Here is a 25969-nt window from a genome sequence, read left to right as displayed (position 1 = left end):
TGAGATCATGACCTGAGCTGAAGCCAGACACTCAACCGATTAAACCATCCAAGTACCCCTTGAGAAATCCGGTCCTTAATGTCTATGAACTTCATACAATACTGGTCTTCCTCTACTGTGGATAACATGAAAGTATCGCTAAGACACTGTTACTTAAAAAGGGATTCTATTAAAGAAAGGGATGTTATTAAACAAAATGAAACTCAACATAAGGTACACTTCTCATGGAGAAAAACATTATATATTTCTCACTGAAGAAAGGCAGTACAGTACATTTTCAAGATCCTAGGCTTTTTCACTTGCTCACTGAGTGACCTTGGCACGTTGCTTCTTTGGTCTTAGTTTCCTCATTTGAAAAACAGATAATGTGTACTTGTAGAATTGCGAGAGACTGACTGCAATAACATTGAAACACTTGCTCACTGTCTGGCAGGTAGTGTTAGCTCTCTCTCTCTCTCTCTCTCTCTCTTTCTCTGACATCATTCATTTTCCAAGCATTCAGTAAGAGCCTATTGTGTGTCGAGGTCTGCACCAGACACGGGGGATGAGGGGCGGCGCAACTGGGAGCAAGACTCTTCTTCGGTAACAGCACCACACACTCTTCTTCTGTAACTACGCCACATACTCTTTGTTTGGTGGAATTTTTCCTTCATCATCCCACATGACTTGTTGGGGCTGCCCATCATAGGCTTTGCTTTTTCTAGGTCATGGGCCTCCCCTGGCCTGGGTAGAAGTTCCTGTTGCTGTGATCTGCAGCTTCTCTGGTGTCTGTCCTTCCTAAGCTGATACACTTCCTTTATATCTTGTAGCTATGCAGCATCTTACCAATACTTCCTTTTTTTTCTCGGTTAATTTCCTCACAGTTGAGTTTTGTTGCTTGTAACCAAACTCACTGACGTATTTGTCCTGGGTCCTCAAGGACTTTCTTGACCTATTAGGTAAGATGGACAGAAAAGTGGTGTTGCATTTATAATTTGATATAAGATCCATGTGTAGACAGGAAAAGAGCAACGGTGCTAACTTATCCCAGGGGGATATAATGAAGAGGTGAGGAAAGAAAGAGCTTTCCAGATAGAGGGAAACTAGAATGAAGGAAAGAATGGCAGAGCATTCCAGAAAGAAGGGACCTAGTGAGTATAGACAAAGAAGAAAGTTCGGAGAATCTACAAATAGTTCCTTGTTGGTTGGAATTTTCAGCACAGGGCAGGTGGTAGAGAGAGAAAAAAACTAGAGACCTGGGCAGAGGCTGTATGTATGAAAGATGTATTTGGCAGGTTAAAAACTTTCAAGTTGATTTGTGATATTGTGAAGCCAATTGAGAGTTTAGGTAGAAGAATGACATGACAGTATCTGCAATTTTGACAAGTCACTCTATGTCAAGAGTTGTCTAACTTTATCTAGTATCAGAATCACCTGAGTAGCTTGTTAAAATAGTCCCATTCCAAGATATTTGAATTTATGGGCCAGGGTGAGCTACGGAAGCTGCATTTTTTTTAAAAAGTAGCCTCCACGCCCAATATGGGGCTGGAATTCACAGTGCCCAGGTCAAGAATTGCATGCTCTACCGTCTGAGCCAGCCAGGCACCCCAGAAGCTGCATTTTTGACATTTGCCCAGCTGGTTCTGATGCAGAGTTCAATAGGCCATTCTTTGAGAAATACGATTCTATACAATGGGCAAGCAGCAGGCCCTTCTGGTTACTTTGACAACAGCAGGGATATCAGGTGGGAAGAGAGTCACTTACCTTCATTCCTAACCTAATCTGTCCATGACCATGACCCTGCTTTCTCAATAATAACAACATTACACTGGTTAATATCCTGGCACTGAAACATACATGGTTCTGAATTTACAAAGACAATTTAAAAACTTCCTATCCATTAACCAATGGAAAGTAATAAAGAGTCATAGTGTTCTACAGAAATCTAAATATCCGAGAAATGATCTTGAATAGTGCTTAGCAGACCTCCACCATCTGAAGTGTTGTTTGATGATAAAATGAGGGACTATTCCTTTCTTAAAGGGAGAAGGACATCATCACAAATGAAGCTCTACTAAATGAAAGATCAGGAGATCAATCAACCAAGGGCCTGGATCTTCTGCCTTGGTTTCAGCATAACTGGTTTTTCCAATCTGAGTATTGTCTTCAGTTTCCCCAGTGGCCTGTCTCACTCCCAGAAGTTGCTAGGTTTCCCAGGTAGCATGTCTGGGGCAGCTATTCGCATGCCACCCTGCCCCGTTGCTCTTTACTGCAGTTGTGAACAGTCATACTACAGCATATCCTCAAGGCATGTGGTTTACTCCAGGAATAACTCAGTAAATATTTCTGTAACTTTTAGCGGGTAGCACAACTACATAATGATTGAACCAAATCCACCTTCAGGGTGTTTTACTTCAATGACCGTGAAGTCATGGTATGTTTGGAAGGGGAAAGGGTCACAGGAAGCATCTGACCTAATCTTCTCATTTTGCAGATAAGTAAGCATTCCCAACAAGGCAAAAGTGTTTGCATTGCACCCTTCAACATTTCAAATGGATACATTTGAACGAAAATTAAGTTCCTGGGGCATCTGGGTGGCTCTGTCCATTAAGCGTCCAACTTCAGCTCAGGTCATGATCTCACAATTTGTGAGTTCAAGCCCCAAGTCGGTCTCTATGCTGACAGCTCAGAGCCTGGAGCCTGCTTTGGATTCTTGTCTCCTTCTCTCTCTGCCCCTTTTCCACTCATGCTCCATCTCCCCCCACCCCCTCCCTCTGTCCTTCAAAAATAAATAAAAACATTAAAAATTAAAAAAAAAAAGAAAAATAAAGTTCCTAAGTACTTGGGAAGAACTGGGGTATATAATCTATTGGGGAAATAAGATCACAAATGGTGAAAAGGTAAGTAACAATAAATGATGTAAATAATAGTTCATTTTTTTATTACAGCTTTTTAAAGTAATCTCTACACCCAATGCATTTGCATACAAATATACGATCTTTTTGTGATTTTGTATGACACCAACAATTATATAAATAGTTTGCCATTGGACATACATATCAGTATATACTGAGTGTATGTAAATATGTTCCCATATGGAAGGCCTCTTTAACTTAGCAGATAATAATTAGGGAACAACAGATACTATTTTGATTGATTATATCATGAACAATGTTTAATGCAGTATACACACACACACACACACACGTATATAGACATGTACATAAGTGTCAGTGTTATAACAATTAGACCATGTATATATACATGAACATTTCTATACATATGTGTGTATATAGTTTAGTGTTTACGACAATACTTCTTTCTTATCCTCCTTTCAAAATTTAAGCTCAGAGAGAAACTGGCCCAAAGCCAAACAATCTGTATATAGTAGAGCCAGAGTTTGAAACTATATTGTTTCAGCCGCCTAAAAGTCTGTGCTTCTGACCACTCTGCAAACATACAGGTCCACAGCACCAATTTTTTCCATCCTACCATCAGATATAGAGGGAGGACTCAGTCTGTTCTGTTTTCGCTGCTTGTTCTTTTTAATGTGTTAGAAGTTTAACTTCTAAATTCCTAAATCTAGAAAATAACATAGGACTTGGTGAAAACAGGCAGACTTGATTTTTTTAAGACACAATATAGGTAACTTAAAGTATCTTATACTATTAAAGATGTCCCTGGAGTAAAGCTGATGTAAACTTTATTCTACTGATTTTACAAATGGAAAATGCAAGCATGTACAGAGGCCAAACATACTGTTTACTTCTAGCTGATGCCCTCAGAATTGGAAACATAGGGCAATTGAGAAATAAACACACAGAAAGTATGATAGAGGTTAAATTTCAATGATCTGGAGTGGCAACAACTAGAGTATAGATTTTATGCAGAAATTCCTGGGAAGCTTAGAGTTAAGAGCTATTCTTCTGTGCCTCAAGCTAAAAGATCAATTTCTTCTCTTAAAAAATAGCATAGCGGGGGTGTAGGCTGTGGGGGTCGCCTTGGTGGCTCAGTCAATTAAGCATCTGACTTTGGCTCAGGTCATGATCTCATAGTTTGTGGGTTCAAGCCCTATATTGGTCTCTGTGCTGACAGCTCAGAGCCTGGAGCCTGCTTTGGATTCTGTTTCTCTCCCCCACTCATGCTTTGTCTCTCTGTCTCTCAAAAATAAATAAACATTAAAATTTTTTAAGAAAAAAATAAAATAAACAATTGGAAAAGTGGGACAGGGTGGAGAGACATGGTCCATGTGGATATCAGGTGCACACTCACGGACCAGGCGAGATGATGATACCTGGCAAGGCAGTCTCCAGATGCCAAAGCTTCTCACAGCTGGTGCCCCACCAGGTTGGTGGGGGGGGGGGGGCGTGATAGCTGCATGGGGTCACTCTCTGTCCCTTTACAAGTAGCTAAACTGCTGAGGAACAGATGTTATGAATCAGTGGATGCTGGATTAACCTTATTAGTTTCATACTTCCACTGGATTACTAAAAGTGTGGGATTTCTCCAACTTAAGTGCAATATACCAAAACAACATGTCATCACTGGTGATAAGCATTATTATAAGCACAATATCCAAGATTTTAGAAAAGATCATTCAAAGGGAATGAACTTAAATCCATAAACCCTTCTTCAAGGCACCGGGCAATTGGATACAGTGTGTTAAGAATTTGCCACAATTGTGTTTTAGTGTACATTGTATATGTTTCTACTGAACTGTATTGGCCATTTTCTTCTCTTATTGATTCCAATATAAAACTGGCTACTCTTCCAGCATGTAAAACCAGCTGCTATTAAAACTCCAACATGCGTAGGGGTGCCTGGGTGGCTCAGTCAGTTAAGCATCTGACTCTTGGTTTTGGTTCAGGTCATGATCTCATGGTTCATGGATTCAAGCCCCACATCAGGCTCTGCACTGACAGTGCAGAGGCTGCTTGGGATTCTCTTTCTCCTCTCTGCCCCTCCTGTGCTCTCTCTCTCTCTTTTTCTCAAAATAAATAAAAATTTTAAAAATGCCAATGTGCATATAGTGAGCAATTTTGTGATCAGAAACACAGCAATGCAGTCTGTCAGATTTGAAGCTATTAATTTTTTAATTTACATATGAGTCTAATCAAAGATCATTCCACTTAAAGAAAAATAAGCAGCTCTAAGTTTGCCTTGTAGTTAACTTTTAGGTGCAGTTGCTAACCATAATACATGAACTAACAAACTCAGATGATGTAATGACAGTATTGCTTTATTAGGTTTGCTTTAGAGAATTATCTGGAACTCCATTGCCAAATCAGAATGGAGAGACAAAAAGGCTGGTTGAAAACTGAAGTTATTAATGGTGATCTGTAGAGTAGCAGTAATCCAAAAGACAAGAAGACTTCAAATGGAATGAAGTTTATGTTAGAGTAATATAAAATCAACATTCATCAAAGATTAATTCTGCCATTAAACAAAAACTGTAGGAGTAAAAACTAAACAAAAAATCTAAACTGAACCACCATGCCCCTGGCGCATATAAGGCCTGACTCGGAAATAATGGTCTTTGACACGGCATAGCAGGACCCTCCCATCTAGCTTGTCTCTGTATTATTAAAGTGAATACAGAAAAATCAGGGGATTCTAGGTCAGCGGTTGCCGAGGTAAGGGAAAAATAATTGTTTTCTTCACTGTAAGGCTCTGGAGAATGCTCTTTCAGGAGACAGTGGAAAAATCGATGCCAGATGGCTCTAAGGAGATGCTGCTAATGGTTCTGCTGTTGTCAACTCCTCTGTGAAAATAAAAAATTTCCTTCACAGCGAATCGATAGGGCAATGCAGCTCTGGAACCCTCGTATCTTGTGAACTGCTGATCTCCTCGGGAGAGGAAGGCACCCAACTCAGTCTCATTCCTCCAGGCCTGAGCAAAGACCATTTCTCACAGTGCCAATGACTTATGGCTTGGTTCAGACGAAAGCAGCAGAAAATTTCCCCTTTTCACTTTTTGTTTGTTGTTGAAACGGTATTTTAAGCAATTAAAGAAAATTTAGAAATAATATTAGATACTACTTATAAGGCACTTATGTTACCAGTAGGGTGCCAAGTGAATTACTTTTTCTATTGAAGTATAATTGATAATTTATTAGCTTCATATGTATAATATAATGATTCAACATTTGTATATCTTATGGTAAGTCGATTTTCTGTCACTACACAAAGATATAAAAAATGTTTTTCTTGAGATGAGAACTTTTAGAATTTGCTTTCCTAGCAACTTTTTTTTTAAATGCTTATTTATTATTGAGAGACAGAGAGACACAGAGCATGAGGTGGGGGGTAAAGAGAGGGGGAGACACAGAATCTGAAGCAGGCTCCAGGCTCTGAGCTGTCAGCACAGAGCCCGATGTGGGGCTTGAACTCACGGAGTGTGAGAACATGACCTGAGCTGAAGTCGAACGCTTAACCGACTGAGCTATCCAGGCACCCGCAACTTTTTTTTTTTAATGTAAGCTCTCTGCCTAATGAGGGGCTTGAATTCGTGACCCCAACAAGAGTCATATGCTCTACCAACTGGGCCAGCCAGGCTCTCCTCTTAGCAACTTTCAAATCTGCAATACAATATTATTGACTCTAGTCCATATGCTGTACATTACTTTCTTATTTTATAACGAAATTTTTACCCCTTGGCTCCCTTCATCCATCTCCCCCACAACAACCATTTATTCTCTGTATCTATAGGTTTTGTTTTGTTTGTTCATTTGGTTTATTTATTTTATATTCCACATGTAAATGAAATCATACAGTAGTTGCCTTGCTCTGACATATGTCACTTAGCATCATACCCTCTATGTCCATCCATGTTGTTGCAAATGGCAAAATTTCTTTCTTTTTTAAGGCTGACTAGTACTCCATTGTGTATGTACACACCACATCTTCTTTATCCATTCATCCATCAGTGGACTCTTAGGTTGTATCCATATCTTGGCTATTGTGAATAATACAGCGATGAACATAGGGGTGCAGATATCTTTCTGAATTAGTGTTTTCATGTTCTTCGGATAAATATCCAGAAGTGGAAGTGCTGGGTCTTATAGTAGTTCTATTAATTTTTTTTGGAACTTCCACCCTGTTTTCCACAGTGGCTGCACCAGTTTACATTCCCACCAACAGGGGACAAAGGTTCCTTTTTCTCCACGTCCTCAGCAGCCCTTGTAATTTCTTTGTCTCTTTGATAATAGCCATTCCAACAGGTGTGAGGTGATATCTCATTGTGGTTTTGTTTGCATTTCCCTGCTGATGAGTGATGTTAATCTTTTCATGTGTCTGTTGGCCATCTGCATGGCTTCTTTGGAAAAATGTCTATTCAGATTCTCTGCCCATTTTTAAAATTGGATTGTTTTCTTGTTATTGTACTCATTCATCCTTCACTCTTAGAGAGCGTTTGCTCCATTTTAAGTGAAACAATTGGCATGAGGCCAGGCAGCCTGTAAGTGGTAGAGCTGGAATGCAGACACGGCTTGTGTGGCACTGAAATGTCTGTTGTTTTTCTAAAAATTTTTTAGTTTATTTTTAAAAGAGAGAGAGGGAGGGAGAGACAGAGCATGAGCAGGGCAGGGACAGAGAGAGAGGGAGACTCAGAATCCAAAGCAGGCTCCAGGTTCTCAGCTGTCAGCACAGAGCCCCATATGGGGCTCAAACCCACAAACTACAAGATCATGACCTGAGCCAAAGTCAGAGGCTTAACCAACGAGCCACCCAGGTGCCCCTGAAGTTTCTGTTTTTAACTGCTACACTATATATTCTGTTCTAAAATAGAAAATAGAGAAAAAATATTTCATAAATAATCCCATAGCCCTGGTAAAACTGCTTTCATGTCCTTGCATTGTTGCTCATGTGAATATTGCTGCAAAGTTCTTTTCGGTTTATTGTTGCCCCACTGTCTCTCTCCTTTTGGTTCAGCAAGAGTAACTGCTTTCCTAGAAATGACCTTGCACCCAGCACACCTCCCCCAGCCACCAGTCACTGTTTATTAGTTCAAGGATGGCTGCCTGACCCAAGCTGGGTTGAGAAGTTTGTTCTGTAGAAACTTTGAAATTTGGGCAGAGAGATTTCAAAAGCTAGGGAAGGAGAGAGTAATGGAGGGAGGAGAGAAAATGAATCCATTTCTCTCTGCTTTAGCTAAAACATGTAAAATTCGGAAGCCATGTGTAGTCATGTTCCTCTTTTTAGACAGCAGGATAGAGATGTAAGGCTTTGGGCAGTGAGAAAAAGGCAGGAAGCACCAGACAGAGATAGAGGATGAGGCCCCTGGGATTCTCGACAGTGTTTCAGGCTTTGCTCTATTCCTGAGGCCCAGCTGTGACTCTGTCCTTGGATTCTGTGAAGTGCATCGGTTTTCCAAAAAGTTCTCTTTTGCTTAAATAGCTACAATTGGCTCTTGTCACTTGCCACAGAAGAGTCTGAATGAATACTTAAAAAAACAAATTCTCTCAACATTTCCCCGGCTGTCTGTCTCATAAATATATCGCTAGATCTGCAGGGAAGACAGTGTGAGTGAAGTCTGCAGACGCCACATCTATCAGCCGCGAGCAAAGCCAATCCGAGTCACGCTGACCTAACCGGTCAGGAGACTTACTGGCTCATGCGGCTACGAACTCAGAGCCAGCATGGGCTTCTGGGGTGACTGAATCCAGAGGTAGCAGCACCATTTCCTTTTGCCTTGCCTCCTCCTCCATGACCATCTCTCTCTCAGGCAGGTGGTGAAATAACTACCACCTACGGCTTCAAGGAAACCTTTCTACTGTCCCCACTGCGTTCTCACGGCCCTTAATTCCTGCTACCATTCCTGTGGCCAGGGCAGTGTCCTGAGCTGAGGTGGGGCCTGAGGTCCTGAACCGGCATCTGGAATGTGGGATGCAGGAAGGTGACTCATCCCTAAGATTATGGCTGCTCCTGTAGGGCAGGCATGGAAGAGATGAGGGAATTTCTTCCACAATGTCTGTTCAACGTCCCTAGGGCTCGCTGGCATCCTTAAATGCGTCCCTTCCTCTTTCTTATTGAGAAGCAGTAGGTATGAAGAGCACTGGCTGTGGAGCCAGACTGCCTGAGATTTTTCGTTTTTCTGGCTCTCCTCTGAGTCTGGCTCCTGTCTTCAGCAGCAGCTGTCCCTGTCATGATTCTTGCTTAAAGAAAACCCTGTGTCTTTGGTCTGCACTTTGCTCCCCACTGACCTTGATAAAGCTGATGACTGGCCCTTCTGAGACAGCAGGGAGGCCCCGGATGAGCCAAGGAGCTCCCAGAGTCAGGGATCCTTTGGGCCATGAGCCTGCTGCCAAGCTTTATCTGGGCTGATCTCTTCTTGTAGCAACTTGATATCTTTTCTTGGCTCTGAATTTCTCAGCAGTGATACTGGGTATAGAGGTAGTTGGCGTGTAGTGAGTACTACCCAAGTGGTCGAGAGGCAGAACAGAACTCTCAAAATGGAATGCCTAGGCTTGGATCCCAGCTTGGACACTTGCCAGCTGTATGACCTTGGACAGCCTACTTAACCTCTCTGTGCCCCATTCTCTTCATCTATAGAACAGAGTTTATGATGGGTTGTGAGAATTAAGTGAGTTAATATGTATGAATCATTTTGAAGAGTGTCTGGTACATAATAAGCTCTAAGTATTTCATAACAATATTGTTATTGTCCTTTATTATGTGAGGTTGAATTCCCAGGAAGTAGATTCTGGAGTAGGAATTTAGGTACAGTAAAGTTATCAGGCAGTACTCTGGGATGGACCACTGTGAGTGAGACTGGGATTGGGCAGAGGGAGGAGTTCATCTGTGATGCAGTTGTAATGGAGCCTATAGGGAGAGGTGGGCAGGGAGCTGTCCTTCTTTAAAGCCTTTGTACCACCTCTCATTGCACCGCCTTACCCCTCTGTGAGTAATGTTGTCTGCCTGCTTCCCCTGAGGACAGACATAATATGGAGGTGTGACAATTTCTAGGGTGAGAGCTGGCTGTGAGAGCAGACATCACTCCTGGAATGAGTGCTTTGGTCACAGGGGGTGATCTGGGTGGTGCACTATAACATCTACAACATATATCTTCCCATGTGACCTACTTATGAGACACATTCACCCAGGAGTCAACCCAAAGACATGCAGTTGTGGGATCAGCAGCAGCCTCTGCAATCTGGGCCATCACGTTGTCATCTTTATCAATCCCACCTATAGCTCTTCAGGGGGCCTGAGTCTGAATGATAAACCACCCCCAGCTCCCTAGTACACAAAGAACAAGGCAACTAATTAAAAAATCATAAAACAGAAGGCTGGACAATAACACACAGTTCCAAAAACATGTCTTATCCTGTTAGACAGGAACAGCAAGAGCTCCTTGCCATGCAGAGGGGTGAGGTCCTTGGTTAACCACATTGCCAGCCTGAGGCTGTACCCACAAGAGGATGGCCCTTTGCATTGCCTCTGTTGTGTCCTAGCTCCATCCCCTGGGAAGATCTCTTCTGTCCAATGTCTTCTTTGGCCATATCTGGGGTGAGCATCAACACAGAATCCTCTCCTAAGGGCTACATCTATTAAGTAACCTATTTCCTGATGGTAGGCTTTCCAGGTCATGGAATTACTTGGAGATTGAATGGTCATAAGATATCCAAAAACACTTGCAAAAAAGCCCACAACAGACTTTCCTTATTGGCTTCAATTAAGTCATATCCATACTTAAAGTAAGAAAGGCCTAAATAACTTAGGCCTGGGGTCCTGAATTAATCATTGGGGAAGGGGATGGGTTTTTCAGGTTGGGCATACCCCTAGAGAGGTCATTAGTTTCTCAACCCTTTGGCTGCTATCCAATGGGAAAGAGAAATAATCCATGTTGGGGAGTGAGCCACATATTGCCCTACTAGCACCTTAATGGGAGCAACTGGCTGAAGAGGCAAGGTACAGAAAGCAGTAATGAGTTTTGAAAAATTTGGAGGCTAATCTTCAGTCACACTCAAGAATCCCCCACTGTACTTCCAGCCTAAAGAATTGCTCAAGGGAGACCATCTATTCTAGAATAAGGTTGAGGTAAAGGCTTAACAAGGGATTATGTCAGCAGCAGAAAGGAACAATTAGCATATTAATTATTTGGCCTTACTTATATCACTGATGTATGCTGATATATTGTTCATTTCAGGAATTCTGATTTTAACCTATGACCCAGGACTTGTACTACCAGGTGTTTATCCAAAGACTACAAAAATCCTGATTTGAAGGGACACATGCATCCCAAAGTTTATAGTAGCACTATCAACAATAGCCAAATTATGGAAAGAGTCCAAATGTCCATTGATGGATGAATGGATAAAGAAGATGTGGTATACATACATACATATATATATGTGTGTGTATATATATATACATACACACACACACACACACACACACACACAATGGAGTATTACTCGGCAATCAAAAAGGATGAAATCTTGCCATTTACAATGATGTGGATGGAACTAGAGGGTATCATGCTAAGCAAAATAAGTCAGTCAGAGAAAGACAAATATATGATTTCACTCATATGTGGAAGTGAAGAAACACAACAGACGAACATAAGGGAAAGGAAGGGAAAATAAGATAAAAACATATAGGGAAACAAACCACAAGGGACTCTTAAATACAGAGAACAAACTGAGGGGTGCTGGAAGGGAAGTGGGGGAGGAAGAGCTAAATGGGTGATGGGCATTAAAGAGGGCACTTGTTGGGATGAGCCAACAAGTGTTATATGTAAGTGATGGATCACTGGGTTCTATTTGTGACACCAAAGTACACTGTATGTTAACTAATTTGAACTTAAATAAATAACTTTTCAAGATAAAATAAAAAATAAAAAGACCTTTAAAGATTTTCTTATTTAAAAAAAGAAATTCTAAACAAATAAAAAAATAAATTCTCATTTTGAAATCATTAATGTCAAGCGTTGACTAAAATGCAATTATTGATTGCCTTGTCTGCCTCCCAGTTAGGGATCCAATCTCATTCAACCTTATAGACCTAACATCTAGCAGAAGACCCTAAACATGGTAAGGGCATGTTGAATGTTTGGTAAATGGCTAGTGGAAATTCCTTGTAACTAGTCACTCACATGTACTCTACATTTACTGGTTTGTTTATTTATTTATTTATTTATTTATTTATTTATTTATTTATATTTTAGAGAGAGAGAGCATGCACAAATGGGGAGGACGGGCAGAGGGAGGGAGAGAGAATCTTAAGCAGACTCCATGCTCAGTGTTGAGCCTGACATGGGGCTGGATCCCATAATATTGGGATCATGACCTGAGCTGAAATTAAGAGTTTGATGCTCAACTGAGTGAGCCATCCAGGCGCCTGTGCTGTTACTTTTAAAATGAGCTTGCTTCTCTCATCTATATACTTAGCACAAAATGCAGGAATATAGTGCATTTTTGAGACATTGAATCATTAATAATAATGTCTACATACTTTATAAGCAAATGAAGTCTTCTAAATTATTTGAAAGTGTTTGAAAACAATTTGCTTTTGAAGGTGTATAAATATGTCAGCTATGTTGTGCAGTGAAAACTGTTCCTTGTGGAAAAAGTGAAAAAATGTCAAGTTTTCCAAGCCTTATCTGTTTATGGGACACATGGAAACACACTAACAATTGTACTGATTCTCAGTGATGCAGGAGTCTTCCACAGCCTTCCTCCATGAGCATCAGTACTTCTCGGAGTTATCAGGATGTTTTCCAAATATGCTTACAACAGAGTCTATCCCAGTGGGCACTATCACTGCTTTACAGTAACTTTCTCCATCACATTGCACCACCCCTTGCTGGTTGCTGCATTGTACCTTTGTAGGCCTGCCACAATTTTCAGCCTAACACAGGGTTGTTTGCCTAGTATTCTTACCTATTTTTTTTAAGTTTATTTATTTATTTTGAGAGAGAGAGAGAGAGCATGAGTAGGGGAGGGGCAGAGAGAGAGAGAGAGAGAGAGAGAGAGAGAGAGAGAATTTCAAGCAGGCTTCGCACTGTAAGTAGAGAGCCCAATGTGGGATTCAAACTCATGAGCCGTGAGAACATGACCTGAGCCAAAATAAAAAATTGGAGGGGCACCTGGGTGGCTCAGTCTGTTAAGGGACTGACTTCAGCTCAGGTCATGATCTCACAGTTTGTGAGTTTGAGCCCTGTGTCGGGATCTGTGCTGACAGCTCAGAGCCTGGAGCCTGCTTCAGATTCTGAGTGTGTGTGTGTGTCTGCCCCTCCTCTGCTCACTCTCTCTATGTATCTCAAAAAAATGAGTAAATGTTAAAAATTAAAAAAATAAAAATAAATAAATTAGTTGGACACTCAACCAACAGAGCCACCCAGGTGCCCCTTTACCTATGCTTTTTTCGTTGTTTAATTTTTTAGTTTATTCATTTTTGAGAGAGAAAGAGAGTGTCAGCCGGGGAGGGGACATAGAATCCAAAGCAGGCTCTGCACTGAAAGCACAGAGCCCAATGTGGGGCTCAAAGCCACAAACCACGAGATGGTGACCTAAGCTGAAGTCGGACAATTAACCGGCTGAGACACCCAGGTGCCCCTACCTAGGATTTTTTTTTTAATGTTTTATTATTTTTCTGAGAGAGAGAGAGAGAGAGAGGCAGCATGAGCAGGAGAGGGTAGAGAGAGAAGGAGACACAGAATCAGAAGCAGCTCCAGGCTCTGAGCTAGTTGTCAACACAGAGCCTGACGCGGGGCTCGAACCCACGAACCGTGTGATCATGACCTGAGCCGAAGTTGGATGCTTAGCCGACTGAGCCACCCAGGCGCCCCTCCTACCTAGGATTTTTAATAGGCACCCCCATCTCTGTTAGTTACTATCACTGATCCTATATTAATATAGAATATAAAAATATATAAAAATCTTCATTTGCTCATATTGTCGTTAATGGACACATGAGAAGTTATATAGTTTTACTGCATATTTTAATGGCATTTATCCATGTACTGTAATTGATTGAACTAATCCCCTAGTATTGGACGTTTGGTTAGTTTCCTTTCTGCTGTTATAAATAATGCTGCAAAGACCATCCTTGCAGTCAAACCTGTACATTTCCTTAATTTTTGCTTTAGGATCATAACAGGGAATTTAATCTGTTTTACATGCTTCTTAAAATGAGGAAATGATTTCATAAGTAGTTCAAGGACTGAATCGTTTTCAGAATTTAGAGGAGCAACTGATAAAAATAGAAAACACTAACAATCATACCATGTATATACCAGCTTCATTACCAGCTACAACAATTCAAGGAAGAGCTGTCCAGTGGCCCAGAGCTACTATCTTCCTGGCTACTTTGGTTTTGTGTAAACGCTGCTTACCATCAAGTAAACAGTGTGGTTTTGAAAGAATTTTCAGATGTTTTATTGCTTTGCTTTAAATATATAATGAAGGCATTTGAATCTAAAGAAAAGTACAATGGAATAAGAACTCGATGAGCTCCTTTAATTTGACCATTTTTTACCTGTTTGAGTCGTATAAACATTGAAACAGGCAGGAGAAGTAGAGTTTATAGAAGAGCACATTCTGGAGAAGCTCATAAGGGGAACTCTAGTGACAGCAAAGAAAGGACCTCAGGAAATTTTTAGTTAAAAGTAATTTTTTAATGTTTTATTTATTTCTAGAGAGAGAGAAACAGTGTGAGCAGGGGAGGGTCAGAGAGAGAGGGAGACACAGAATCCGAAACAGACTCCAGGCTCCAAGCTAGCTGTCAGCACAGAGCCCGATGTGGGTCTCAAACCCACAAACCATGAGATCATGACTTGAGCCGAAGTCGGATGCCCAACCGACTGAGCCAGCCAGGTGCCCCAGGACTTCAGGAAATTTCTAAAGCAGATCTGACTGTTTGATTTGCTAGAAAGCTTAGGAAAACTAGCCGAAAAATGGAGATTAGGAAGGAGACTGCAGGTCTCACCATTTATGTTAGTTCTGTTTTGTTCTTCTGCTGGCTTCTTCACTGTCAACCAGAATCTAAATCCAGTTTGCCAGGGGCAAATGCCAGGTCACTTAGCTACCTCTAATTCCGGTCTTCTTCCTTTTTCCAGAATGGTTGTGTTCACCATAACATTTCTGCTGTTATAAATAATGCTACACTCACTGAGAGGAAACTTCTCCATATCCATATAGATCTCCCAGTTGTGACACTCCATGGGGTGACTTACAGATTAGTCACCTGCCTAAAATAATAATAACTATTATTTATATGTGCCATGCACTTCCCCATTATTTGATTTTAATCTCACAGTAAACCTAGGTTGCTGTAGTCTAACAGAATCTGGCCCAAGCTTGCTGAAACAGTAAGAAATTATACTGGTTCATATTTTTTAAAAAAATGTGCAAATGTAACATTGGCTTCAGGCAAGGTTTGATCAGGGTTCTGTTTCCATTTCCCTGCAACTCTGTTCAATTTTATGTCTGTGTTCTGAAGCTAAATTCCCTGGTTATATGGAATGGGTGCTAGTGGTAGTGGGCACTACTTTTTTGTTTTTGAATCATTGTGAGTTCAGGCTTCAATGTATGAATTTTGTGGGGACACCATTCAGTCCGCAGTCTTTTATATCTCCTTAGCCATCCCAGTTTCAATTATTAGCAAAGAGAATGAGATTCTTGTGATTATCTTAGATGGATCAGCTGAGGTAAAAGGAATTTGGGGAAGTCAACTACAAAGTGTATGGAAAAGTAGGTACAAATGAGGAAACTGAATGTAAGAGATGTTAAGTGACCGGTGAAGGTCATGTACACAATGAGTGGGAGATTTAAGATTTAAACTCAATGGACTCCAAAGCCCTTTTGCTTTGCACTCCATGACACTAGTGTGCAGTTTATCTGGTCCTTCCGGTTTTATGTTTTTAAATGTTTTTTGATGTTAATTTATTTTTGGGAGAGAGGGAGAGAGAGAGAGAGAAAGCATGAGCGGGGGAGGGGCAGAGAGAGAGACACACACAGAATCCAAACCAGGCTGCAGGCTCTGAGCTGTCAGCACAGAGCTCAATGCAAGGCTCAAACCCTGGAACCATGAGATCCTGACCTGAACTGAAGCAGGATGCTTAACTGGCTGAGCAGCCGAGGTGCCCCAGTTCCTTCTAGTTTTAGACTGTTTTCTCTTTCCATAGCAGGTACCTTACCCTGGACTTGCAACCAGAGTGGATAACCCAGGACCCTGAGCTCCATGCCCCACCTTGCGCTGCAGGCACGGAGGGCCAGGCCCAAATGTGAAGGTCCCCTGTGCTCTTCGGACTGCTATTTAAAAATAACTTTTTACAAAGTCCTTGCTTCCTAAAGGCCTTCTAAGTGCTCCTACTTACCTTCTTTGGTGGGATGCCACCCTCCTACTTTCCTGACATCCCCGCTCTTGTCCAATCCACTGCTTGCAGAACTCCGAACACACCTTCCAATATCCGATCTCCTTGCTCTTGTGCACACTGCTCAACCTGACTGGAGGCCTCTGATTAGAGTTTGCACCCCTCCTGATGGAAAGAATAGAAATGGTGAAGTAAGATACCACGATATTATGATTTATAATGAGAAATATAGATTTTGTCTTCATCCTTGTTTCTGTTTCACAGACCTCCTAAATCTCTTGGCATTTCCTGAGTGATAGGAGCCCTGGCAGCGACTTTTGTTACAGCATTAGAGTTTATCTTACCGAGGTGACATAAACACAGACAGGCTCCTCTAAGGATGGGAGCTGGTTGCCAGGGAAACCCACAGTGATCACAGGATGGCACTTTCAGTCTCACCCTCCAACCTCCAGAAGGGGAAGAGGGACTGAAGGTTGAATCAGTCATGCCTATGTCATGAAGTCTCCATCAAAGTTTAAAAGAACAGGGTTTGGAGAGCTTGTGGGTGGAGGTTTGAGGGTAGGGGTGTGTTCAGAGAAGGCATGGAAGCTCCACCTCCCCCCCTCCCCCATATACACTGCCCTATAAGTCTCTTCCATCTGGCTGTTCCTGAGTTATATCTTTTTGAAATAAACCATGAATCTAGTAAATACATTGTTTCCCTGAGTTCTGTGAGCTGCTCTGGCAAACTAATCAAAACTGAGGAGGGTTTGTGGGAACTTCCAGTTTATACTTGGTCAGTCAGAAGCAAAGGTGGCAACCCGGACCTGTGATTGGCAAGTGAAGTGGGGGTGTTGGGGAGTCATGTGGGACCAAGTCCGGTTGAAATACATTTCTAGGCCCAAGATGGAGCTGCTCCGGCCTGGGGTTCCACATCAGCAAACTAAAACGTAGATAATTTTCGCATCCCTGTAAATGCTCACTTGACCAGAATCTCAGTATATCTAGCCAGCCAATCCCCAACTGCCAAGAATCTGTAATTATTTCCTTGTTCTAAATAAGGTCAGATATGCAAACTCAGTCAATCAACTGAAAAATACCTTTTCCGTATTCTGATTGACCTGCCAGGCTTATAAGGAAATCCCCAACCTCTGAGCCAATCATGCCCTATTTCCATATTGCCTCTTCTCACATTTTATAAAACTCACTCTTTCATGAACAGCCCTTCGGAAGGATGCCCCACTGCGTGTGAGGCACTGGATTCCCCCAGCCATGCATTGTTTTCCAATGCATAAAGGACATCAAACTTGTTATTAAGTTGCTTTATTTTTGTCAATTGAGAGTCCTTAACCTGTGGGATCTGACACTATTCCCAGGATGATACTGACAGAATTGAGTAAAGTTGTGGAGCATCCAGCTAGTATCCCAGAATTTCTTGGTGTGTGGAAACCCACACATCTGGTCTCAGAAGGGAGGCGGTAGTGTCATCGAGTATTGAGAGTAGGGGAGACACAGATGGGGTATACTTTCTGTCCTTTTCAGACACATGGGTTCAAGCCCTGTCTTCTGTTCCCTGGCTGAGTGACCAAGGAGAAGTTGCTTAAACCTTCTGAGCCTCAGTTTCTTCCTTTGTAAATTATGGATACTAATATACGTATTTCATAAGGTTGTTCTGAGGAATCAGAATCTGTCTGTGAAAATACCTGACGAGTAAGGGGCACCTGGATAGCTCAGTCAGTTAAACGTCGGATTTCAACTCAATCTCGAGGTCTGTTGCTTGGAGCCCAGCATCAGGCTCTGTGCTGACAGCTCAGAATCTAGAGCCTGCTTCAGATTCTATGTCTCCGTCTCTCTCTGTCCCTCTCCTGCTTGTATACTGTCTTTCTCAAAAATAAATAAACATGAAAAAAATAATAAAAAAAGTGACCGATGAGTAACAGGTTACTTAATAAATGGGAAGTCTCACTTCCTTAGTAAGTTTCTTTCATCTTCTTAACCTGAAGTGGTTACTCTCTCTCTGAATTGTCATAAACCACAGCTAACACAACTGGTTTGTCTGTTAACCAGACGCTATGTTGTGATAATTCTTCTGTTGCAGTCTTTGACTTCTATAAAAAACTCATAAGTATTTAACTTTCCAATTAGATTATAAGCAATTTGCCATCTCTGTATTATGCAGCATAGTGTTTTGCCAAATCTGGAAGGAATACCTTGTGCAAAACTTTCTCTTCTTCAAGCATAGTTAATACTACTTCAATATGTTAAGTAGATACCAGTCATTCTGAACAATGAAGCTGATAGGAGAGACATGACCTAGGAAGCCTATGTCCCCCCCTGCATTTTGAAGATTCGCAGGGGTCATTGTGAATAAGGACACAGACTCTTATTGTTATTATTATTTTTTTTTTTAGAGAGAGAGAGAGAGAGTGGGTGTGAGGGGAGGAGGGCAGAGAGAGAGAGTGAGAGAATCCCAAGCAGGCTCCACCCTCAGTGCAGAGCCTTTTGCCAGGATTGATCTCATTAACCACCAGATCACAACCTGAGCCACTATCAAGAGTAGGACGCTTAACTGACTGAGCCATCCAGGCACCTCCATATTGTATTCTGACGTGGATATGGTTAGTACTGACTCTGAGATTCCCAGTCACCCCAAGGGCAGTCCACTCAAGCCCCCACACATGGTCCTGGGACACAATTCCTACTTAATCCCCCTTTCTCCCAATTTATGAAGATGGCTTCTGCCTTTGTTCCTGTTGCAAAAGTTGTTTTCCTGGTATCCTTCTGAGCATTCCATGCCAAGAATGACATGATGTACTGTCCTATGTAGGAATCTATTGAAGATGACAAGGAATGTTATTCATACTTATATTAAGACATACTTACTCATAAGACATATTAAGGCATCACCCAGTACTATTCTAGGCCAATTATCTGTCCTTCTCTTGGTACTGGAGGTTTGCCTTACATTTGCTGCTTCTTTCCTTGAGGACCAAGAGCCTGTCCCTGAAATCCAGGTTGGTTGGTGGGTGGATATCTCGGACACTGCCTTACCTGAGGACAATGTCCTTTGCCCTTGTGGATGGACTCCAGTTGTCAGCTGAGACAAAGTCTCCCATCCCCTTCCTAGGGGAATGAGTTGGGCCAACTCCCAAGATTAGTGCCTGTTTGACTCTGAGAAAATAGCCATGTTTCCGTGTGATTGGGCTGGTAACAGCAGTAAGTTCTGCTGTTAGCCAATTGTCTGGTTAAAGTACAAGCAGTGCTCAAATAAGGCACATAGACACAAGGTGCTCTGCACGTAGAGGACTCTGCCAGGACCACATGTGCTGTAATCTACAGCGCTCCCAGCTCTGCACCAAGTAGGTCAATGGGTCAGAGTGCTTTTGGAAGTTCCGGCAAATCTATGTCACCTTAGCTGCGACTCCCAAGCAGCTACCCCCCCCCCCCACTCCAGCTTTTCTCCTGGGGGCTCTCTCCAACTTTCTGCCAAGTCACAAACTTGGGTTTTTCTGACTCCCAGTTTCAGGCACCACTTGACACCAAACTTCTCAAGACATCACTGCACGTCATTACAATTCCTTGAGTAAAAAAGCACCTTCCATAAAGGCCATATTAAAAATGTACATTCGTGGTGCCTGAGTGGCTCAGTCGGTTGAGAGGGATGACTTTGGCTCAGGTCAGGATCTCACGGTTCCTGAGTTTGAGTCCCTTGTCGGGCTTTGCACTAACAGTGCCAGCCTGGTTCCGATTCTGTCTCCCTCGCTCTCTCTGCCCCTCCCCCACCTCAGAAAAACATTAAAAATGTTTTCAAAAAATAAATAAAAATGCACATTCCCTCGAATGGAAAGAATGCCAGTTATGAAATGTAAGATGTCATTGCTTTTGGGCTATCAGAATAATGATAGTTCAAAAGGCAGAGCTTTTAAAGGTCTGTCTTAGGCTGTCTTAGACATATTTGCCAAAGGGTTTATCAGGATAGTTTCATCTCCTTGAAGGTATTTCTGTTAAATAGGAGGACGAGATCAGAAGAGTCCAGCTAAAAGATCTTCCTTGAAATAAGTTCAGTCCCCTTTTCCTGCCCTGTATCTACCTTTGGTGATCTCTCTACTTCTAGAAACTCAGGTAAACTCAATTCAATAAGCATTTATTGAGGCCAACTTTGTGTATGGTATTATACTAGGCACTGATGACACTAAGGAGAATAAAACGTGGCCCTGGCCTTCAAGAAGCTCAAAACCTGGCGGGCCATTCAAGAGAGAATTATATACCCCACAAAACTTGTTATCTGCCCTCATTTCGTCAAAATGTCAGCTCCAACATGTTGTTTTATTTCATTTAAAAATTACACGTGGACAAACACACACACACATTATTAGAAAAACAAAAAAATTGCACTAAAAATGACCTGCCGCCCACGTATACCTGCTGAAAAAGAATAGATTATACATGTCTCTTTTATTTATTTTTATTTTTTTATTTTGTAAAATGTTTTATTTATTTCTAGGAGAGAGAGAGAGAGACAGTGTGAGCAGGGGAGGGTCAGAGAGAGAGGGAGTCACAGACTGAAACAGGCTCCAGGCTCTGAGCTGGCAGTCAGCACAGAGCCCGACGCGGGGCTCGAACCCACGAACTGTGAGATCATGACCCAAGGCGAAAGTCGGACGCTTAACCGACTAAGCCACCCAGACGCCCTATACATGTCTCTTTTAAGAAGCATTTCCCGTTCGGTTGCAAATGCATTCTAATTCTCTATGACTTATAAAGTTTTTTTTTAATCGTTGAGTCTGTATGTATAAAGTAGATTAAATACAACTAGATTCACATTTACAGTAAATCCCAATGCATCATTCCTTCCCACCTGCAGGAGCCAGAGAAGAGACAAAGATGGTGGAATGGACTATCACAGCTGTCTTTCTAAAGCTGAAAAACTTCCTAAAGCTGAAAAACTCCATGCAACCTGCATGGAGGATGTGCTCACTTTGGTTTTCTTCAAAAGACACATAGGTCTGGATAAGCACCTATGGGCACATTTAGAAGGAACATTAGCAAAAGTCTTCTAATTACTAAGTCTCCTAAAAACAAAAAGAGGTTCCTTGAGGTAGTGAGTTCTTTTTTACTAGCCTTAAGTAAAGTTGAAGCTAGACAACCTGTTGAAAGGGATGCTATAAAGATGAAGATGCCTCTATTTTTTTAATGAGGCCTCTATAGGCTGTACTCAAGGGAGAGAGGGACGGACCCCCAAGGATGCCAGGCCAGTTTGAATGGCACTGAACATTTTGAAGGCCACCTTTTCTCTAAAATACGAGTATGGCATAATTATTGAATGAACCTCTTCTCTTGGGAATGGAAGGAACTTGATAAAACACAATATTATCTTACACAGGTTTGGAAACTCTCAAGGAAACTAGGATTGGCGATTGGGTCCCCAGGTTTTGTCAACTTAGAAATTCCCCTGTTTGAGGAGTGACTCACTTGAGGCTGAAAGGCTATTGCTTTAAAAAAGAGACAGAATCTGGGACATTATTCAAGCATTTGGAACAAAGCTTAAACCCAAACTGGGATCAGTGACTGGGTATTCATCAACTTTGCAAATAAAAACAAAATACAATTGAGAACAATCTGTTGAGATTAAGGAAAGAAAAGAGTCATAGGTACATTTGCCTGTTTGTGAAGATGTACTTTTAATAATGTTCTTCCTTATAATGTGCCATCGATGACAATTTAGATAAAAGTTTTAAACCAATTGCACATTTTCTTCATAACTGTTTTAAAAAGGACTGTATCACTAATTTGAAAAAACTGGTCACTATGAAATTGTGGTTTATAATAAGAAATATGTATTTGGTCTTTATCCCCCTTGCTTACACGGACCTCTTAAAATGCTTGGAATTTTCAAAGTGAAGAGAGCAAAATTTTATGTTTTGTTATGTTAATGAAATGACTTTGGAAAGCATCTAAGGAAACTGGAGCCAATCTCACTGTATGAAGGTTTGTATTTTTAATCTCACCTCTCAATCTTGAGGGAGGGGAGAGAAGCTAGAGTGGAATCAATCGCCAATGGCCACCGAGTTAATCCGTAATGTCTGTGTAATGCAGCCTCCATAAAAAACGAAGAGGAAAGGGTTCAGAGAGCTTCTGGATTGGAGAACACACGGAGATTCAGGGAGAGTGGTGTGCCCGTGAAGGGCTTGGGAACTCCATGTCCTCGTCCTATGCATCCCTTCTATCTGGCTATTCCTGAATTAGATCCTTTTATAGTAAACCAGTGATCTAGTAAGTAAGATGTCTCTCTGAGTTCTGTGAACCACTCTGGCAAATTAGTCAAATCCGAGGAAGGTCTTGGGACCCTCTGATTTACAGCCAGTCAGAAGTACAGGAAAAACCAGGACCTGTGACTTGCATCTGAAGTCTGAGGAGGAGGTCACGGGAACCTCCAGTCTGTAGTTGGTTGTCAGAAGGACGGATGACACCCTGGACTTGTGTTGGGAGTCTAAAGTGGGTGAAGGGGAGAGGCAGTTTCATAGGACTAAGCCTCTAACCTGTGGGGTCTGATGCTATCTCTGTAGATGTGCCAGAATTGAGTTGACAACTAGCTGGTGTCCCACAAATTGCTTGCTGGTGTGGGGAAACTCCCCAGCCCCAACACTGGAGTTAGTATCAGAAGTTATTTATTTTATTTATTAAAATTGTTTTAAATGTTTATTTATTTTTGAGAGAGAGAGATTGAGAGAGAGAGAGAGCAAGCAGGGGAGGGGCAGAGAGGAAGAGAGAATCCCAAGCAGGCTCCATGCTGTCAGCACAGAGCCCAATGCAGGGCTCAAACCAGGAGATCATGACCTAAGCTGAAACCAGGAGTCAGACACTTAATCGCCTGAGCCACCCAGGTGCCTCCAGAAGCAGTTTAGATGCTTTTGAGCCTCTCAAGTATTTGCTTGGTTCATTGTCTAGAAAACTAGCGTTCTTAGATTCAGAACTCTAAGTAATAAAAATATGCTCTTCATGGGGCGCCTGGGTGGCTCAGTTGGTTAAGCCTCCAACTTCGGCTCAGGTCATGATCTCACAGTTTGTGGGTTCGAGCCCCGCATCAGGCTTTGTGCTGACAGCTAGCTCAGGAGCCTGCTTCGGATTCTGTGTCTCCCTCTCACTCTGACCCTCCCCTGCTCATGCTCTCTCTCTCTCTCTCTCTCAGAAATAAATAAAACATTAAAAATTAAAAAATATACTCTTCATAATATGAGATCTTGCAATGCATCCTGCATCACTTATAGCGTTGATTCACCTACATAACAACTGTTCCTCAATGTTTCCTAAAAAAATTCATAATAATAGCTTATGCTTACTGAATCCATATTCTGCACCAGGTACTGTTCTCTTTTTAAAAAAAAAATATTTATTTATTTTTGAGAAAGCCAGTGAGCACAAGTGGGGGTGGGACAGAGAGAGAGGGAGACACAGAATCTGAAGCAGTGCAGAGCCTGACATGGGGCTTAAACTCAGGGACCACCAGATCATGACCTGACCTCGGAAGCCAGAAGTAGGAAGCTTAACCAGCTGAAACACCCAGGTGCCCCAGGTATTGTTCTTCAAATGTATTAACCCACTTAAGAAAATCGACTTTAAACTGTAAATTTTTTTTAGGTTAACAATCTTAAGGCAAAGAATAGACCTTTTTCTTTTATAAGTAGTACTTGTGTCAGTGACACACATAGCAGAAATCATCTTTGGCTTTTTGTTTTTGTTTTGTCTTGAGTTTTTTTTGTGTGTGTTTCTCAAGGGGATGGTCATGCTTCCCTTTACTGGGGCCTGTCTCAGAGGCTTCAGAAAAGGGAATTAATTCCAAGACTCCTAAGACTCACTTGTATCAGAATCTCCGGAGGCAGAGTGCTTTAGCAATTTAAAAGTTTTAAAGAGTGCCCCCAATGATTTGCATGGACATTAAAGTTTTGAAACCTACTTCTTTTATCACTGTTGAATTTCCCGAAACACAGGTAGCCCCTCTCCTTTCGGAGCCCTGCCCTCTCAGGGTATTCCTCTTCAGTTTCTTGATTTTGCTGTCACTGGTGCTTCTACTCTGTGGCAGGCTATATGGAAACCCTGCCTCATCCTAAGAAAATATATTTAGAGCACTCTTCCTGTATTTTTTTTTAATGCCGTATGTTGGGGAAGGGGTAGAATAGAGAACACATACCCTGGGCTGAGATGGTTCTTGTTAATAAGATCAGTCACTATAGTAACTCATACGCCGTCAAGATTTGAACTAGAGCTGGGGCGCCTGGGTGGCTTAGTCGGTTGAGCGTCCGACTTTCGCCTTGGGTCATGATCTCGCGGTTGGTGGGTTCGAGCCCCGCGTCGGGCTCTGTGCTGACTGCCAGCTCGGAGCCTGGAGCCTGTTTCAGTCTGTGACTCCCTCTCTCTCTGACCCTCCCCTGCTCACGCTGTCTCTCTCTCTCCTAGAAATAAATAAAACATTTAAAAAAAAAAAAAAGATTTGAACTAGAGCTATCCTTAACAGGAATTAAAACGGTGCAAAAGGATACACAGTAAAAAAATAAGGACCCCTCCGCCCCCCAGTAACACCCACCAATGACATACTACTGTGGCCAGTTTATGGGATGTTCTTCAAGGGCACTTTATGCACATCAAGGAATCAAGGATATAGATATACACATAACTCCCTTTGTGTACACAAGCGGGACCATACTATACACAACATTCTATGGCTTCCCTTTTTCATCGAATAGATCCTCTCTTTTTGCTTCATGGGTCAAAAGATGATACCGAGATCTCTTCAATGCTTTGCTCATTCTGTTTCCAGCCTTTCCAAATTACACTTCCTTCAAGGCGCACTTCAATATAACTGTAATGAAGTGGCTGTGGGTTACTCAATTGCACTCTGTTATGTGGATTCATCCTAGGTCGATCTTAGATTCGGGCAACAATACTGCACAGCTTACAGGTAAGAGGAAGCTAAAAAGGATGCAGAATAGGAGAAATTGACAAATCACACACCATGTCTTTGTTAGGGTAATAGTTTTCTTTTTATATATATATATTTTTTATTTATTTCTAGGAGAGAGAGAGAGACAGCGTGAGCAGGGGAGGGTCAGAGAGAGAGGGAGACACAGACGCTGAAATTGGCTCCAGGCTCTGAGCTGGCAGTCAGCACAGAGCCCGATGCGGGACTCGAACCCACGAACTGCGAGATCATGACCTAAGAGAAAGTCGGACGCTTAACCGACTAAGCCACCCAAGCGCCCCTAGGGTAGTAGTTTTCAACTGTAGATTGCAACCCACAGATAGATTGTGAGAGCCATTTATTGGGTTTTAAAATCCAGAATACATTAGAATGCAAGAAATGTAGAATAGGAAATAGATACAGCACACATAGAAGAGGTAATTATTATTTGATAAAACATTTGTTTCAGTTCACATTCACAAGAATGCGTGTGTACTGGTTTCTGACATGAAATATATCCTTAACTGAAGTCACAGGGAAAACAACAACAACAACAACATTGTCCCCATGTGTGCTCCTTGGAAAGTAAGTCCATTAAAACTTAAGAAAAGGTTAGAGGTTTGCAGTCAAATAAGTTTGAAAGATGTCTGAGAACCAATTTGCCTTTTGGAGATTCAAAACTCATGTTAGTATATGAAAAGCCTTATGTAGTCTTACAGAGAAGAAGCTTGTTTAACCAAA

At 41.8% G+C, this 25969-nt stretch overlaps 1 long non-coding RNA gene across 1 annotated transcript in view; it reads right to left on the bottom strand.

Annotated features, from left to right (window-relative positions):
- Positions 1-222: 222 nt before the first annotated feature.
- LOC120246823 overlaps positions 223-25969 on the bottom strand; it is a 47044-nt gene continuing 21297 nt past the window's right edge. Inside the window, exons 4-5 of the long non-coding RNA XR_005532160.1 lie at positions 16297-16458; positions 223-931 (exon numbers count right to left, since the gene is read on the bottom strand). This is a non-coding gene — a long non-coding RNA (uncharacterized LOC120246823). The remainder of the gene's footprint in view (positions 932-16296; positions 16459-25969) is intronic.

This window comes from Hyaena hyaena, unplaced genomic scaffold, assembly GCF_003009895.1.
Source record: "Hyaena hyaena isolate Hyena2069 unplaced genomic scaffold, ASM300989v1 scaffold_490, whole genome shotgun sequence".
NCBI classification, from domain to species: Eukaryota; Metazoa; Chordata; class Mammalia; order Carnivora; family Hyaenidae; genus Hyaena; species Hyaena hyaena.
This window is presented reverse-complemented; position numbering and strand designations above follow the sequence as displayed.